The sequence below is a fragment of the Acanthochromis polyacanthus genome, chromosome 9 (assembly GCF_021347895.1).
Source record: "Acanthochromis polyacanthus isolate Apoly-LR-REF ecotype Palm Island chromosome 9, KAUST_Apoly_ChrSc, whole genome shotgun sequence".
Taxonomy (NCBI): Eukaryota; Metazoa; Chordata; class Actinopteri; family Pomacentridae; genus Acanthochromis; species Acanthochromis polyacanthus.
The window spans coordinates 39607442-39622236 of NC_067121.1; the positions used below are offsets into that span (position 1 = coordinate 39607442).

The 14795-nt window shown below is 39.0% G+C and overlaps 1 protein-coding gene across 2 annotated transcripts in view; it reads left to right on the forward strand.

Moving 5' to 3' along the window:
* The first annotated feature begins 673 nt into the window (after positions 1-673).
* The window catches only part of ankrd12 (ankyrin repeat domain 12), a 43089-nt gene continuing 28967 nt past the window's right edge, over positions 674-14795 (forward strand). For both annotated transcript variants that reach the window (XM_022209869.2, XM_022209870.2), the window contains exon 1: positions 674-1100. The gene's annotated coding sequence lies outside the window, so the exon portion shown is untranslated. The remainder of the gene's footprint in view (positions 1101-14795) is intronic.

The following is a 14795-nucleotide window of genomic DNA, read 5'->3' on the forward strand; positions in this document are numbered from 1 at the left end:
ATTAAACGAATTATAATAAACACCTAGTTTACAATTATTTAAAGTATGTATACATTTTTGGGACACCCTGTGTGTACATATATATATATATATATATTCTGAATCTGAATATATATATAAATTTAAAAAAAAATGATGTTGTATTTCTGCAACAGTGGGCTTTACAGGTTAAGATCTGAGTATTTCTGGCTGGCTTGAGCCCCCGGTGTGTCGGGATTCTAACACCGCCTCTAGCCTCCAACAACACGGCCCCCTTCCTACAACTGTTCCCGTCACTTCATCTCCGTCCCGCCCCGGTGGCGTTCTCGTGTCTCGCCGGTGCCCCTCCCCCACATTCAGCCCTGGCTCCGCAACCGTAATGTTATGCACCGTGACGCATGCGCACAACGCCCGCCATGATGCAAATGCCACTGCGCAACCAAATTCAAAGCTGGCTCGTGTAAAGAATTGGCGGGCTTGAAAAAAGGGGACAGAAGAGAGGGCGAATTAAAAGGTTTATTAACGAAGCTGCGTCCGAACCGTGCAAGCTGTGCTCACGGGAGAGAAAGCGGTTCCTCCGTTTTCACCTCAGACCGTGATCTTCGAGAAAGTTCCCACTGACCGCAACACAGCGGCGGAAAAGATGACGTCAAGTGGCCATTCCTGTTCTCCCTCTCCGCTCCTCTCGGTCCGAATTATCACGCCAAAAGCCGCCAAAACGCACCGCACACATCACCGGTAGACACACGGAGGTTCTACTAAACATTAGCAATGCCGGTTTACTCACAGCGTCTACTAAATAAAGAGTTAAATCGTCTGACACATACCCTTCTACAGTCTATCCAGCACGACGGAGACCTTATAAGCTCGGTGGGGCTCGGGCAGTCACATGACTCCGGCGGACCAATGGGAGCGCCGCTTGCATGTTTTGCTGGGTTTTTCTCGGAGAGGAGCTCCGAGCGACGAACGGCTGCGATGTTTTCAAAAGCAGCAATGAACGTCACACAGCCGTAGGCTACGGTTAACGTCCGATATTTAGGAGATAACTGTTAATATTGCGCAATATTCTACACACAGCGGAACCCGAATGAGTCGGAGGGAACGCGAAACCCGGTTTAAAGGTAAGCGCAAAACGTGATTTGTTGGTTGCGTAGCGCGAGCGGAGCACTAAGAAGGGGAAAAAATCCCAGTTAGCCATCTGGCTAAAGTTGCTAATGCTAAGCTAACTTGACGTAAACTGAAAATGCGATGTTTGCTTAGTGTAGTTAGTTGTGTGCCACGTGTTGTGTGGGTACTTTCCCTCTGCTAACTGTGGAGGGGGGTGAAAAAATCTTTTGAAAACGAGCGCAACGGAGAGCCCATAGGAAAATGTCGGGTACGAAAAGCAGGGTGAGCTGGGTTAGCTTCAGCCCAGCCACCGCGGCTAGCTCAGATTAAGCGCTGGGGAGGGGGAACGTTGTGAGGGCAGTGAAGGGGCTGCAGTGGGCTTTTGTCTGTGCCTGCTCTCGTGTTGATTATTATTGCCTTTTAAATCACCCCGACTTGAATCCACCGTATGCTAGCCGCACGCTTTTACACACTCCGCCACCTCAGCACGTGAAATTAACCATAAAAAAGCCAGCTCGTTTTTTTGTTTACTACCCAAGTTGTAACGTTTTTAGCGCTCACATTTACTGAAGGAAAGCACCAGCGACACAACGCTGCCGTGAGGTGGGTGGTGTTGTCTGCAATGATCCGCCGAGACACCGTTTATTTACAACCAGCACAGTTTAGGGGATTTAAACAGAACAAAAAAACAAGCCACCAAATCGAGCGTGAAATATAGTTATGATTTCCTAATCCGCACAAGGAACTAGCATAGCTTGAATAACCAGGAGCCAGTGGCTGTGACATCTTGGGGGTGTGTTGCCTGATACAAAAGCTGCCTGTTTTTACATGGCTGTCTGTGCAACGACCGATATGAGCAGAACCTGAAGCCTAAAATACACTAATTTAAACATCCATGTTGTGTGGAAAGGCATATGCACATTTTGATATCGCTTATTAAAGCAAGAAGTAACTAATTGCAGTAGTATTTTTAATGCTATTTGTCTGAAACGTACATATTTCGGTATTATTGAGATGGCTGTCTGTGCAACCACCAGTCTGAACAGATCTAAGCCTAAAATACATTTAAAGATCCACGTTGTATAGAAAGGACATATGCACATTTAAATTTAGCTAATTAAAGCAAGAAGCAGCTAATTATAGTCATATTTTTAATGCTAATTGTGTGAAACCTGGATATTTCTGTACTATTCAGATGACTGTCTGTGCAACCACCAGTCTGAACAGACCAAACGTCAACCTGAAACCTAAAATACACTAATTTAAAGATTCACGTTGTATGGAAGGGCATTTATACATTTGGATGTAGCTTATTAAAGCAAGAAGCAGCTAATTATAGTCGTATTTTTAAAGCTAATTGTCTGGAATGTACATATTTCTGTACTATTGAGATGATTGTCTGTGCAACCACCTATCTAAACAGACCTGAAACCTAAAATAAATTAATTTAAAGATCCATGTTGTATGGAAAAGCATATGCATATTTGGATGTAGCTTGTTAAAGCAAGAAACAGCTCATTTTAGTAGTATTTGTCATGCTAATTGTGTGAAACTTGCATATTTCTTTACTATTAAGATGGCTGTATGTGCAATGACTGATCTAAACAGGCTTGAAAACTAAAATACACTAATTTAAAGATCCATGTTGATGGAAAGGCATATGTACATTTGGATGTAGCTTCTTAAAGCACGAAGCAGCTAATTATAGTAGTATTTTTAATGCTAATTGTCTGAAATCTATATTTTCTTTATTACTATTGATATTAAATGTTTATACTGCATGTGAATGCGATGCAATAAATCACTAAAGATACAGAATTGATCTGTTATTCACTTACTGTTCTAAATACAACAGCATCAAATGCAAAATGTCTTTGATGTTAAAAAAACCCAGAAGGTCGCCATTTTTTATTTCTTTTGTTTTTGTGTTTACAAAAATATAGTGATTTTTCCATTATTGTGAAAATATAGTGTTAATTTTGTAATTGTAAAGAGAGCTTTCTGCTACTCAACACTACTTAGGATTACACCATAATTACTCTCAAGAGGAAGCAGCTTTTGTCAACAAAACATTGGAAAATATGCCCCGATCACTCGCTGATTATTTCATCATCTTAAGTGATCTGAAGAAGCTGAAGAGTTTCGATGGGAACAATCAAAAACACGTAGTCCTCCTGTCTTATTTTATTTGCAATTATTCCAAATTTTCTGTGTCGTAGGGTCCGATTAGGACCCGTCTTCCCGATACTTGGAGGTGAAAGTTAAGTCGCCAACTAATATTTGTCCATTTTCTATAGATTCCCCACGTTGTGTGGAGCCTTTTTTGAAGCATCTGTCTGTTTTTTTTACCTCATTCTTGCAGTTTTACATAACCTCATTTTAAAATACTCTGGAAGACAAAGGTTTTTACATATTATTCATTCGGTTAAAACATAAAGCAATGCTGAGTCATTTCACTCATCAACGCACCCGAAACCAGAGATAAGGAAGTAATCGATAAAATTGTAAGTACATGGAGCTGAATGACAAAAAAGAATACGTCCAGGCCTCCATGACACATCACATTTTGACGTTAGTAATCCAACAGTAGTTACTATCCACTGAAGATTAAATGTCTGTTTGCTATAATTACAAAGTGCTTTAGAAATGATCTTATTAACCAAAACTCGACAGCAGTTTAAGCATTTGAGTAGAACTAAGCTTCAGTTTATTTTGTCTCATCAATCCCTCAAGGGTTAGAATAATTATTTTGAATAATATGGTAACCCAAGTGTTTGCTCTGATGTGAGATTCATTTAAAGTAGTTGTTAGTTAATCAACTTTTTATGTTTTTTATACACTATAATAAGACGTTATAATAAACAAGTGTTATTTGTAGCCCTGGCTGTTCAGAAACTACAGATTTCTATGACTAGAAGTTGTTATTGTTGAGATTTTCAGGTGTAAACATGGTGACGGTCCTCTTTGCCGTTCTGTAGTTAATTGTACGTGGAGGGATTAGCGGGCTTTTCGTTAGCGTAATCAGATTCACCCGCTTTGCCGAACACGTTCTCAGGGTTGTTCTCGGTAGGTATCATTTTAAGTTTGTGCTGTTATCTCAGCGCTCTACTGGTGACCGAGGAGGCATCAGATGGTGACTTGGCTGAGAATGAATGAAGACCTCCACAGTGTGAAAGATTGTGGGAAGACAGAGTGGACAAATAATTGATTTTGCAGTACAATAATGATGTTTCTTGCATTGCATTATGGGTACTCGGACGTTTTTTTAAAGTGTAGTTCCCCTAAAATGGTTTCGTTTCAGGCGGTTCAATCTGCCAATTTAGATTATTTTACACCGATCAAACAAACTGCATGACAGTGACTGATATTGGAGGCCAAATTTACATAACAGACAGGACACACTCATTAACCCTCGTGTCGTCCTGCGGGTCAGATCGATCCGTTCTAAAGTTTGAAAATGTGGCGGGGAAAAAAATACTTTCACAGTGAAACTTCTGATGTCCACATTTTCAACATTGTCGGGACATTTTTGAACATTTTTTGGTGGGAAAAGAAATGTATAAAAGAAATGTTGCTTAAGAACATTCACAAAAAAATCAACCAAAATCCAGTGAATTTCGCTGGATTTTGGTTAATTTTGTTTTTGTGAATGTTCTTAAAGAAAATAGAAGTTTTACTGATATATATGTAATCATTATCAATATTTTTAGGATTTTTTGGTAAGATTTTTACTCATTTTTTGTGAATATTTACAAGAATTTTCTTTCCAAATTTGGGGGATTGTTTTTTAAAATAAGACTTTAAAGGAAAAACTTTAAGGAATTATTGGAATTTTCTTCCTGAACGTTTGGGGAAATTTTCAGAAATTTGGGGAATATTTTTGTTGAATTTTTCGATTTTTTTCAGACAAGGAAACAATATTTTTTGGTGCCATAAATGAAGACAACAGGAGGGTTAATGTGACGGCTTTTTTTTTAAACTCTGACTTCAGCACCACAGTCAGGCCTTGATTCTCTCCAGAAGAAATTTATTTTATCTAGTAAAGCAGTCGGTTTATGTAGTTTCATTTACCTTCGTGTAGAAATGCTGTAGTAGTAGGATGTACTCACTCACTGATTGATCCGAAAACACCTGTTCATTGTAATAACAAACAGCGTTCTGCTTTTGTTCAACCTGCCACTTAGGGTGTTTAGTCGTAGACATCTGTATGGCTCATCCGGTGTGTTCTAGTCAAAGAAACATGTCAAATGGCACATGGATGAACTAACACCTCTTTGACAAAAGTAGCATTTATTACAGCGCCATTGTAAAGAGCTGCATTATGTGCTTGTGATGTGTTTACATGCATCTCCGAGGTTTTTCCTGCCTCAGAAACGGCCTTTTGAAGGTGATTATATGTGACAGCAAGCATGATACAGCAAAGGCGGTGTTCTGTGTTGGGTTATTTGAGGGAAATCTATAGGTTTTCTTGTTGTTTGATCAACAAAGCCCAATTATTACAGCTGGTGCTTTTCAGTTGCTAGGTTCTTAAAACAACAAGTTCCTCCACACAAGAAACTCCCTGCTTGGTTTTGCTATGAGACGCTCTTTTTCTGTAACTTTCTGACATTTGTGGACTTTATCTTGCTCTGGCAGTTTTAGTAGCTATTGTTTTTGCAGTGATAATACCGTGTATAAGCTGAATAATGTCATCATCAAATCTCCATGCGCACCACATGTACAGAGCTGCCAAACATTGGTTGACCTTTACCTTCAAGACTGTCAGTTTCACAAGCCAGTTGGCAAGTCTTTGTATATGAAATCACAACTAAATATGACCCACTGTCCTCCAATAGTCCTGTATTTTTGTGAGAACTGGCCTGGGATATTCTAATTTCCTCCCTTCTCGTCGTCTCTCGCTGGGTTATCTCAACTGACTCATTTTGATCTTGTTTTCGCCTCTCCTCTGCGAGCTTTTCCTTTCACTATTACCTCCTTCATCTCAGACAACAGTGTTGCAGAATGGAGTAATTCACCGAGTTCTTACTTGATCGATAGATAAACCGTCAATAGTAAGTTATAGTCCAAAATATTTATAGTTGCATCTTCACATAAATCAAGGGTGCCAAATATGAGGTCCGTGGTCCAAAAGCGGTCCTCCAGAGGGTCCAATCCGGCCCTCAAAGTGTAAAAATTCCAGAGAAGACATTAACTGCAGATTGTAAATTAGTAAAAGTATAAATTTAAAATCATTTGTAGACCATGACAAGTTGTTTTGATCATGAAGTAATTTGTTGTTTTGTGGTTTTGCATCTCATTTTTGTAATATTTTGTCTTGCTTTTGTTGTTTGTCTTTTTTTTGTCTGATTTTTGTTGCTTGTCTCTCATTTTTGTCAAATTGTGTTTCTTTTTTGTCTCACATTGTTTGTTTTTTGTCGCTTTGTTTCTCCCTTTGTTGTTTTGTGTCTCATTTTTCGAATATTTTGTCTTTTTGCGTTGTTTTTTTGCTATTTTGATCACAAATCATTGTCCTTTTGTTGTTTGGTGTCTCATTTTTGGAATATTTTGTCATGTTTTTGTTGTTTTTTTGTCAAATTTTTGTCTGACTTTTCCTGCTGGTCTCATGCTTTTGTTGTTTGTCATGATTTTGTTGTTTTGTTTCTCATTTTGTCGATTTGTGTTTCTTTCTTGTCTCTCTTGCAGTGTTTCTGTTTTTTGTCGCTTTGTTTCTCCCTTTGTCGATTGGTGTCTCATTTTTGGAATATTTTGTCTTGTTTTTGTTGTTTTTTGTCTGACAAAAATGCTTTTTGCTCTAAAAGAAAGGTAAACATTTGGCGTTATTTATAGGTTATTGTGCTAATTTTTGACCGGTCCGCTCCACTTGAGATCAAATTGGGCTGAATGTGGAACCTGCTCTAGAATGAGTTTGACATTCCTGATGTAGATTAGCAGTTCTTTGCTTTTCTAGTTCAGTTGTTTAGCTTTTAGCTGCTTGTTGGATTGGAATTTTGAGAGCATTTTACTTGTGCTCTTCACATTATGATAGTATTTAATAATAGTTATGACATTCACCGTGGGGAGGATTTGCTCAGTCTGAGAAATATCATCCTCTCTGCTTGTCTTGGCGACGTTAAATGGCAGCATTCATCCTCTGATCACACCCGGACGCATTGACTGACAGGTCTAGATTCACAAAAACACACAAAAAATGTCTGATTTTCCTCCAATTTCTATCGGATCATGAAAATCTGACGAGGGGAGGATCTGCAGTCACATCGGTTTTACAGTCCAGGAAAACCAGAGAGGGAGGAGCGCTTAAAAGCAGCGCATGCAAAGAGAGTCAGCCACAAGAGGCCGATAATGGACAGTTTGATTCCGAGCGTATACCGTTAACGCCGTCTTTACGACCTGATGTCCGGCCACGCTTGCAGATTCTGCTAAATTATTTTTAAGCCTTTCCTAGATTTCCTAGCTTGGTGTATGCGTGGCTGGGGACTGGTGCTATGGCTTCTATATGCTCCAGCCTTTCCAGACGGACTGTAAGCCTCTTAGAGAACAGGGAACGACCAAGGTGCTGTAATGCAGGACAATCATGTAAGGACATACTGTATTCTAACAATTCCCTGCCTGAGATTTGGATTTAGTTGTCATAAAACGGATAACTCGTGTTCGCAACGCACCGATAGTAGTGTTTTGAGAATTCTTTGCGTCTTATAAGAACTTTTTGTCATGTTTTTCTCATTTTGTTTCCTTTTTGTGTCGCTTGTGCGTTTTATCTTATTTTTGCCGTTCTGTGTTTTGCTTTATTCAGTGTTTTGTGTATCGTTTGTGTTGTTTTGTGTATCCTTTTTGTCTCGCTCGTGTTGTTCGTCTACTTTTTGTCCTTTTGTTTCTCGCTGTTGTCATTTTTGGTCTCGTTTGTGTAATTTTTGTCGCTTTGCAACTTTTTTGTCTAATTTTTGTCTCTTTTTTTGTTTTGCTTCCTGTCGTTTGTCTTATTTTTGTCGTTTTGCGTCTCGTTTTTGAAATATTTTGTCTTGTTCTTGTTTTTTGTCTGACTTTTGTCGTTTCGTGTCTTATGTTTTTGTCCTTTTGTTTCTTGCTTTTGTCATTTTTGGTCCCGTTTGTAATTGTTGTCTCGCTTTTGTCGTTTATCCATTTTTTTAATCGCTTTGTAACTTTCCAGTCTTAATTTTTTCTCTCTTTTTTGTTTTGTTTCGTGTTTATGTTTCAATTTGCTGTTTTGCCTCTCATTTTTGTAATATTTTGTCTTGTTTTTTGTCTGACTTTTGTTGTTTTGTGTCTCATGCTTTTGTTGTTTTGTTTCTCTTTTTTGTTGTTTTGTGTTTCCTTTTTGTCCATGTCAAAAGCTTTCAGAATGGCGTGTTAAGTAATTTAAGAAAAGGAAATAAGAGGTAGATGCAGAGGAGTGACCTTCACAACGAGGCAGAGGTGACGGGGTGAAAACGCAGATCAGCGGGATGGAAAACAAAGTCAGTTTAGCAGTCGTTCTGTCTAAAACGGTGTGATAAGAAACGGTTCTTTCAGCGTGAGCATCAACCTGCTGGATCTTCAGGCTCTTTTCAGACATTGGGGACATCTTTGTGGCTTCTTCATCCACCACACCTTTGTCGTAGGAGTCTTGCTTCTATTTAGACGTCTGCTTGGTCTACTTTAAGTCATCAAACAGCAACACAACTGCGTCTCTAACAAAACCAATTTACTCATTTAACGCTCTGGAAGCGGTTCCTCTTTTTTTGTTTTGAGTGATCAAACCGGAGCTATATCTTCAGGGAAACCCCCCAAAACGGTCGTAGTCCTTGTTTTACTCTCTCCTCGTCAGCAGAGTGAAAGCGTGTGCCTGTTTAGTGTTGTTTAAATCGCCTTTAATGGTTATCGAGGGCGGCGTAGCTCTTCTATCCTCCTGTCAGGCCCAGGAGGTGAACTGAAAAGGTTGTAATGAGTGGGGGGAAAAAAGGCAGAAATCGTCTCACTTTCACTTCGACTTGTCGGCTGCGTTTATTGTGTTGAGCGCCGGCGCTGCTTCTGATGATGTGAAATGCCTCCAGCCAGGCCAGAGCCTATCTGCATTTGGCTCCACCAGTCGAGGATCTGCGTCTTCCAGAGGCCCAGCAAGTGTTGGTGTGAAGAGGGCGGAGCCTGACGATTACACAACATGTGCCGGCCTTTGCCAGCAGCTGAATGTGTGCAGAGCGTTGTTTTTGTTCGGTATCTCGCCGTGTAACAGCCAGATAATCCACCTCGTTCTTTTAACAACCGACGATCTGAGAGCCTGTGACCTTCCTGCAGGACTCCGAATGCAGGATGACGACACAGGCGTTGGGTTGTAGCATTACAGCGTATAGCAGGGGTGTCCAACATGCGGCGTGCAGGCCAAAAGCGGCCCTCCAGAGGGTCCAATCTGAGGGCCAGATAGGCAAAAAAAAACGACTAATTTGCAGCAGCCATTTCCAGTAGCAGTTCTGATGTATTTCTGTAGTCTCATCCAGCATCAATAACCTATTATTGAGTCATTTTGAAAAGCGAGGCTGCATGTGTGGTTAAAGGACACATTCCCAGCGACGGATAGGGAGTCTTTACCTTCCTTCTGTCATTTTACAGAACATGCTTTTTACACTTTAAAGCTTAGGAGGAATTTATAGCAGACAACTCTTTAATAAACCATAAGTTAATGACACATTACAGAATGCAGACATGCGGTTTAAGTGCAGTGTTTTATTGTGACTTCAGATTACCTGTTCACTGTGTTCTGATGAGGCGTCTGGTGCTTGTAAACATTAGGATATCTATAGCAGCACGTACCTGGTTAAAATATACAGAAAATCAATTATTTTGAAGCCTGGGCAATGAAATGATGATGCGTTAGATCAGGGGTGTTCAACATGAGGCCCGTGGGCCAAAAGTGGTCCTCCAGAGGGTCCAATCCGGCCCTCAAAGTGTAAAAATTACAGAGAAGACATTAACTGCAGATTGTAAATTAGTAAAACTATAAATTTAAAACAACTTCTAGACCATGACAAGTTGTTTTGATCAGAAAGTAAAATACTAGTTTGTTCTTCGTCATTTTGTGTCTCATTTTTGTAATATTTTGTCTTGTTTTTGTTGTTTTTTTCTTTTTTCGCTGACTTGTCTTGTGTTTTTTTGTCATTTTGTGTTTCTTGTGTTTGTGTTTCACTTTATTCAATGTTTTGTATCGATTTCGTAATTTTGTGTTTTTCTTGTGTTTGTCTATTTCTGTTGTTTTTTCTTGCCTTTGTCTTGGTTGTGTCATTCATGTCTTTTTTGTGTTGTTTTTGCCGTTTGTCTCAATTTTTTTTGTAGTTTTATGTAATTTTTTGTCATTTTGCACATCATTTTTGAAATATTTTTTGTTGTTTTATGTATTTCTTTTGTCTGAATTTTGTCGTTTTGATCCTCCAGTAAATCTTCTCTGGTTCAGTTCCAGGTGACTAAATGTTGTGTTCCTTTGTAGACACTCTGTGATCTGGAAGCTGTAATGTGGAAATGATAAACTGAGGCTGAATGTTGATGAAACTGAACTTCTTTTTCTTCATAAATTTCAGGTTGTTCATGATGTTTTGTATAAAGATAATTCCTTAACTGTGAACCTTTTTTAGAATGTACTTTTTCACACTAAAACAAAGGAAAATATTAGGAGTTGTGGTTATTTATAGGTTATTATCCTGTGGCTTTGCTGGTCACTGGAGATCAAACTGGGCTGAATGTGGAACCTGGACTAAGATGAGTTTGACGCCGCTGTCGTAGCACCTTGTTAGCTGCAGATGTGCTTCGTTTTATAGTCGTGTAGGTGACTCCTTTGCCTTCGGGGGGGCTGTAAAGGCTGCTTACAGCTTGTCCCATGTTGAAAGCAAAAGGGGCTGTTTTAAAGGAGGAAAGTGCATCTGAAGGCGATTTTTATTTCTGCACTTTGTAGAAAAAGACATGCAGGTTTTTTTTCTTCAATTCAGGGAGCAATAATGCAACAAAACAAGAAGCAGTTTTGTTGAATATTTCCGGCTGTCTCTTCCAGGATTCTGTTAATTCTGAATGAGATTTTCTCTCCTCTATCTGCACCGCGGATATCCAAGTTTCCCCAACAGTCCTCCAGTGTTTGGTTTGGTCATGTGGTGCTGCAGTGGAAATAAGAACAAGACCCACGCCTCGGTCCTAACCTTTGCTCTAATCTCTCCCCTCCTCCTTTTAACCCGTAATCGGCAGTGAAGGCCTCATTGTTCTCGTCCTCTGCGTGGGTATCTGATCATTAACCTACATTCAGAGCGGCGGCCTTCTTAAGGCTTTCAGACGCTCTCCGACCGGTTCGATGGGCGTGTCTGGAGTGGTCCAGGCTGAGCGGTTAACCCTTTTCATGCCTCTCGTGTGCAAATATTGAGTTGTTTTATGCGGCTTTTGATTTGAGCGCTGTTCCTGTTTTTTATGGAGGTTTTTAAGCCATGGACGAGGCACTCAGTCTTATGTGAGAATGCTTATTTTGGACATTTGCACTATTTTTGGAGCGTAAGACGGCTTATTGTTTGGATAAATATGACGCAAGTGATACAGAAAATTAATTTCATTGTTTACTTGTACGACGGGTGATACCAGGGGTGTCCAACACGCGGCCCACGGGCCAAAAGTGGTCCTCCAGAGGGTCCAATCCGGCCCTCAAAGTGTAAAAATTCCAGAGAAGACATTAACTGCAGATTTTAAATTAGTAAAACTATAAATTTAAAATAAATTCTAGACCATGACACGTTGTTTTGATTAGAAAGTAAAATAGTAGATAGTTCTTTTGTTGTTTTGTGTCATTTTTTTAATGTTTTGTCTTTTTTTTGGTCTGACTTTTGTTGTTTGTCGTGTTTTTGTTGTTTTTTCTGGTTTTTGTTGTTTTGTGTTTCCTTTTGTCTCGCTTGTGCTGTTTGTCTATTTTTTTCATTTTATTTGTATCTCGCTTTTGTCATGTTTTTATCGTTTGTCCATTTTTTTGTCGCTTTTCTGTTGAAGTTTTTGTTTCGTATCGTTTCTCTTTTTTCATTTTCTGCCTAATTTTGTCGTTTTATTTTGTAATATTTTGTCTTGCTTTCGTTCTTTTTTGTCATTTTGATCATAAATCATTGTCCTTTTGTGGTTTGGTGTCTTGTTTTTTGTCTTTTTTTGTCTGACTTTTGGCTCGTGTTTTTGTCGTTTTGTTTCTAGTTTTTGTTGTTTCCTTTTGTCTCGCTTGTTTGTTGTTTTTTTTGTTTTGTATCACGCTTTTGTCCTGTTTTTATCGTTTGTCTATTTTTTGTCACTTTGTAGCTTTTCTGTTGAAGTTTTTGCCCCGTTTTTGTTTTGTTTTGTATCGTTTATCTTTTTTTTTTTCATTTTGTGCCTCATTCTGTCGTTTTGTTTTATTTTAGTAATATTTTGTCTTGCTTTCGTTCTTTTTTTGGCATTTTGATCAGAAATCATTGTCCTTTTGTCGTTTGGTGTCATTTTTCTAATATTTTGTCTCTTTTTGTCTTTTTTTTGTCTGACTTTTGTCATTTGTCTCGTGTTTTTGTCATTTTGTTTCTCGCTTTTGTCATTTTTGTCATGTTTTTATAATTTTTCCATTTTTTTGTCGTTTTATCACTTTTCTGTCAGAGTTTTTTTCCAGTTTTTATTTTGTTTCGTGTCATTTGTCTCATTTTTCGTCATTTTGTGTTTCATTTTTGTAATATTTTGTCTCATTTTTGATGTCTTTTGTCTTTTTTATCTGACTTTTGTTGCTTGTGTCATGCTTTTGTTGCATAATTTGTCATTTTTGTCGTATTGTGTTTCTTTTTTGCCTTGCTTGCATCGTTTGTCTATTTTTTGTCGCTTTGTTTCTCCCTTTGTTGTTTTGTGTCTCATTTATGGAATGTTTTGCCTTTTTTTTGGATTGTTTTTCTGTCATTTTGTTCACAAATCCTTGTCCTTTTGTTGTTTGATGTCTCATTTTTGCCATATTTTGTCTTGCTTTTGTTATATTTTTGTGTGACAATGTTTTTTGCACTAAAAGAAAGGTAAACATTTGGCGTTGTTGTTATTTATGCTGTAATTTTACTGGTCAGACATACTTCAGATCAAATTGAATGTGAACTGAAATGACAGCCCCCTGAGTTTTATAGTCTAAATCGACATTTTGCCCATTGTACCTGCAGGTTTAATTGGGACGTTAAATGATGCCATTATAACCAGTTAGGGTGGCTGGCACGCTGAAAGCTCATCTGAAAATTTTGGCAGCGCTTGACTGGTACCTGTCTGAACATTTGCTTATTATCACTGGCACTGGCAGCCCGATGCTGTTCCCATGTGGAAGAGATTAAACCGGAGCTCTCCACCTCTTCCCGGTAACATGGCCGGTTTATTTATGCAACCCAACGACGACTGGAACAACGTCCAGACGAGGAGCTTTTCGTCTGTCTGGGGTTAGGGTAGAAAGAGGTGAACTGACGCCTCCAGGCATCCGTTTGTCCGTGTTGAAATACGCCTTCGGTTCAGACGACGCAGCGACTGGAGGAAAGAACTGGACTCACTTTGTACCGGGAATGTTTTGCTTTCAGCTGAGTCAGGAGAATGACTGGTTTCAGAACAGAAATGAGGCTCAGTTTTATTCTTGTATTTTTCAACAGATCTGCATGTTTCTGAGTTTAGAAAAGTTTCAAAGAGGTTGAGGAAGATTCAAGGGTATCAAAGTCATCTTAGTTCAGGTTCCACGTTCAGCCCAGACCTCCAGTGGACCGGACCAGTAAAATCACAGCATAGTAACTGATAAATAACCAATAAATAACTGCTAATATTTCCTTTGTTTTAGTGCAAAAAAGTACAAAAAGTAAATGTTTACAATTGAGGGATTTACTTTTTACAAAACATTATGAACAACCTGAAATTTCTAAAGAAAAGAAGTGACTTTTTTAGTTGTGGGGGGGGGGCTTGTGGCGGAGAGAGCCCGAATATTCGGATCCGTTCGTCTGGTGTCCCGGGTGCAAATTTTGCCTTCGTTTTGTCTTCAGTTAAACTGAAGAATTCCCAAACAGCGGACGTCTTCAGCATCTTGTCTTGTGTTTATGCAACGAAGTGAAGCGTGACGTCAGAGTCGGCAGCAACCCGGACATTCGGGTGGTGTTTACAAACACGAATGGATGAGCCGAGATGAGCCGAAGAACACGACGGGATGAGCCGAAGTAGGGGGGAAGGGGGATATTCGGATACCAAAATTAATATCCGGATACCGCCGTAGCGAACGAATATTCGAGATATTCGGATCCAGCCCTAAACAATACAAGCAAGACAAAACAACACAAACGATGCATAAAGCAAAACCCAAAGTGACAAAAAAGGAAACGCAAAACGACAAAAACATGAGAAGAACAACAAAAGTCAGACAAAAAACAAAAACCAGACAAAATATTACAGAAATGAGACACAAAACAACAAAAGAACAATCGAGTATTTTGCTTTATGATCCAAAAAACTTGTCATGGTCTAGAAATTATTTTAAATTTATAGTTTTGCTAATTTAAAATCTGCAGTTCATGTCTTCTCTATAATTTTTACACTTTGAGGGCCCGTTTTGGCCCGCAGACCTTTAACTTTGTTGATTTTGCAACTGGTCGTTTTGCGATGTCAATTGTATTTTGAGTAACTGTTAAACTCTAAGATGTTGTTTTAAAAAACAGGTCAATTAGGAAAATTAATATTTGATCGTG